The following is a 4,485-nucleotide window of genomic DNA, read 5'->3' as shown; positions in this document are numbered from 1 at the left end:
ACATCTCCCTTAGAGCTGTCTTTTCTTTGGGACAAGAAAACCCCTGCATATCTATCTTCCTTTAAAAATATGATTTAGTGGGTAATAGCTCCTAATTTAGGCTATTGTAAAATGGACATGTCAGAGAAAATTATGTAGTTCTCATGAAGGCCTGTTACACAGCACTCCAGAATTGTGATAAAGAATCATCCAACCATTTTTTTAATTCCAAACTTTGCATTTTTCAGTTATATAACATTATTCCATAGTTTGATAAAGCAATAGATTTCTACTTCTCTTTCTTCTTTCCTAACCCTTGACAGATTTGCTTTTAAGTTTTCTAACCCAAGCTTAGACAATGGGGACCTCTGAACTGTTGACTAGTTTATTCTTCATAAACCCTGGCAATTCAGTAGATGGCTTTGTATAAATCCACTCTCTAATCTCAAGGTATTTGCAAATAAATCTTCCCATTTCTCACTACCTCTCATTCTTAGAGTTTTCCTAGTTCAAGCATTCTACAGAGGTCAAGTTTCAGTTTCCTGCCACCTTTGTCTATAAGGCAGTCTTGACATCTGTGTTGTGCTGCTCTCCAATTACTTTCCATTTTCCTCACATTTGGCTCTCTTATTTTCAAGGATCTAACTCTGAAAATGATATTTTATCTTACATTGTTCCTTATAGCAGCCCTTTAAAGATAAAATACATGGGAATTATATTTGCAGATTTAATATTTACTTCTCAGGATAAAACAAATAGGCAATGTGTTACATTTTTGCTTCCATCTATTAGATGAATACTTGTGGTCCCTTTATGCAGCATTTAAGAAGTGAAGTTGAGGGGATTAGTACTAACCTCAGTGGAGCTCTCAGAGTTTACCAATTCCTTCATCTTCTCTCATATTTAATTCCAAATTGTCCTCCCAGCAACCCTAACAGGCGAACTGTGCTGACAGATGAGCCTCTTTATAGAAAATAATGCTCACAGAAGGATTGATCGGTTAAACTAGATGTGCCTAGACACTAGAGCAAATGCAGATTCCTATGGGTCCAGATTTTATTCTTTTTCCCATATGCCACAGTGTGAAAGACTTGGCAAACTGCAAATCAGTATTGAAATATGCAGTTATTATGACTGATTTAGTATTCCTATTCTTTTTTTTCTCTTTCTGTGCATACCACCGTGTACACAACAACAGGGAAGAGGCAGGCAGGTAAGTATATACGAGTGGATGCTATTAAAGCTTCCCTCCTTAGTCATCAGTAAGCAAATTGTACATTTCCAGTTACACATGCATTGCCGAAAAAGAACACACTGATTTGCCTAAATGCTACTGGTGCCTTTGTCTCAAGAAGTGTAGGCATCCTCTCAGTGGCTCATCACACCACTCTCCAAAGAGACGGGACTATGAAAGAGACCAGACTATGAAAGAGGATGTTTGCACTATCCATTCCACCTATTTGTAAGATTTATAGCATAATATGTGATTTTATTATCTATTTATTCATTCGTTTGTTTGTTTGTATTTTAACAGACTATACAAAGGAGAAATGTGAATGGTGTCTGAGTATTAAAAAGTGAATCAAATAAAAAGATTCCTTCTGAATCGCAATTGGCATAGTAACCATGATCATTTTCAGCGGCAGCAACAATTTTGTGCCTGTTAAAATGAACATCTAAATTGCCCAGCAAATCCCATCTTAAGTCCCATCCTTAGCTTGGCATTTACTGCCGGGCTTGCCATAGGCAAGTAGGCTTTTTGTCCTATAGAGAACAAGACTAGAACTCAGCTGGAAATTATCAAAGACAGAAACCTTGCCTTTTCAGAATAAGCGAGAATCAAAACAATCAAGAACACTTCAAAGAGATACTGTGGATCAATACAACAGACAAGCTTCAGTTGAGTTTTAATCTTCTTTCCCTCAAGGCTGCGCTTCAATTGTATTGGATAATTGGCAGAGAATTTGCACTTATAAAGCTACTTAGCATTTAGTTTAGAAAAATAACATTCTTGTGTTCATACACAAAAAGTAATTATCTGATTCCTCAGATTTCAAGTCATGTAGTGAACACAGTTCAATTATAAATTTTCATTTCATAACTGTGCCTTGGGTACCCTCCTGTTTTATTTCCTCATCTCAGCTTCTGTATTTTTTTAGCTTGTTATTAGGACACTGACAACTTTGATCCTGTGGGGCAAACTTGGGTCAGTAACCTTGGCAGCAAATGCAGAGTTATAGAAAGCCATATAATCTGTTTATAAGGCCCTAAAAACCAATTTTTGGAGTACAGTCCAAGAACCTTCACTTCCCCTATAGTCTTTTCCTGCCAAATTATAAATCAACTTCCAAACTTGGGTGACTGTGCCATGCTGAACAATCTTAAGGAAGTCTTGTGTCAAGGATAGGACTCAAAGAAATTAAGTGATCAAAGAAAAATGCTAATTTACAGTGCAGAAAGTGCAAGAATAGAACGACGGTGAGAATAACACCCGAGGTTTCTTATGAATATAATTGATGTTATTTATAGTTTTGCAATTTCTAAAATTCAGCTTCCTTTAATGTCACCAGCTTCGTCAGTTGCATTGTTATGAGCATTCCATTTTAAAGATCACAAATTAAAACGTGTTGCAGAACCATAACCCAGCAAGTGGTTAATGAAATTAGAATTCCAAGTAAATTCTCCTGATTCCAAAGAATATAGGTTCTCTCCTACTACACTGGTTTTTTTTTCTTCTGAGATGCTGTTAAGTTAGTATAAATCCTTTGTTCCTCTCCTAAATTATAAAGTCATTGGGTTGAGTCATGCATTTTTTTATTTTATATTTTTTTCTCTTAATCCTTCACAAAGCCATCACATGTGTGGCTTATACTTAGTAATATATTTACTGTTTTTTCCAAATTGTATTTGTCCCAAAGTATCTGATTCAATCCCTGCTTAGGAAAATACAGTCATAAACTAATTTTGGGAATCCCTTATAATATGATACACACTAAAACAACTGCTTAGCATATACATGAACATTTAGGTTCAAGGCTGAATCTAAAAGGATACTTTCATTTTTATCAGAGATGGTGCCATTAACATTCAGAGTGTTAAATAAATATCTGAGAGCTCATTACAGACAGTGTACTACATCTTAGCTATGTGGTGGACCTTTCCTAGCCTTTCAGTGATTAATTAGGTTGATTTGTAGTTTTAAGCAACAATGTAAATATTAGCTAAGGTGTGATCAAGGATCAGTATTAAATGTATCCAACAAACCTGTTTATGAATATGTGCTTAGTGTTAATTCTGTGTTATGCATTCTTCAATGCAATGCAAATACTGCAAGAGGTAACATGAAATTCATTTTCTTCCTTACAGAGAGTTCATTCTAACAAAGACAGCAATTAATAAGGAAATCTTTATGCAGATATATATGCCCTGTAATTACAATGAGCTCAGTGGAGATAGAGGTAGATGTGGGCCTCAGAAGGATGGAGGGAGGTGGAGTTCTCACTTTATAAAGGTGAAATCTGATCAAATACCAGTGGTAGAAAAGACAACTCCTCCTCATCCATACAAAGACTTTTGGTGGTAGAGGGAACAGGTGTTGACATCCACAGTAAGGACAGCAAATGGCCAAAGCTGTCAGCAGAGGAGACAATTATAGATGATATGGACCAAACCTGGGGACAGGAAATCCCCAAGACACTTAACTTCCATTTTTTGGTGCCTTTAGGTTTTGTTTTAATAACCTGATGTTTAGTATGCAGCATTTTTGATAAATGTAAGATAAATTGCAAGAATCTGTTGAAGTAGATCAGTTTCCATGTTTCTATGGAAATGGAAGGCCAAGGTTTTATTATTAGTTGTGTTATAGGAACGAGAAGTGGGTTAGATATTGTTTAAATCCACAATTCTGAAAACCTTCATCACTACAGCCACAACAGAGATATAGTGTAAGATAAAATTATTTTTTTCTTCAGTGTTGGCTTGGAATGCATTAATTCAATTCACATTTCTAGATTATTAAGCTATGCAGTTAATTATGTTAGGTACTGAGCTTACAGAGAGGAATCCAAGAGAACTGGGTATCTGGGAAGAAACTATTTAAAACTAAGAGTAGGTAGAAATGCTCACAAAGTTATCCAGAAGAGCCAATAAATTTCCCTGACAAAAGACCTTTCTACATGTTCTGTTCCCCTCTGCTTCCAAGGCTGCTACATACTTTGATTATTCGCTTTCCAATTTACAAATGACAAAACCAAATATAATGCTCAGCTCACTAAAAATATAATGAGTAAAACATGGTAGTATGGTAGTTTAGTAACAAATAGTTGCAAGATGTTTACAAAATGAATTGGCAGATATAATAATTCTAAAAGTATAATAATGGTGCTCATTTGGAAAAGGAAAAAAATTAACCCGTAATTGTTAGAAGACTCAAAAAGGTATAGCATTAACATGGCCAAAGTCATCACTGAGTGGTTGTCTCTCAGAATGGGAGAATCTAAGATGGTC

The sequence above is a fragment of the Onychomys torridus genome, chromosome 12 (assembly GCF_903995425.1).
Source record: "Onychomys torridus chromosome 12, mOncTor1.1, whole genome shotgun sequence".
Lineage (NCBI taxonomy): Eukaryota > Metazoa > Chordata > Mammalia > Rodentia > Cricetidae > Onychomys > Onychomys torridus.
The sequence above is the reverse complement of the archived record's forward strand: the minus strand, read 5'-3'. Positions refer to the sequence as shown.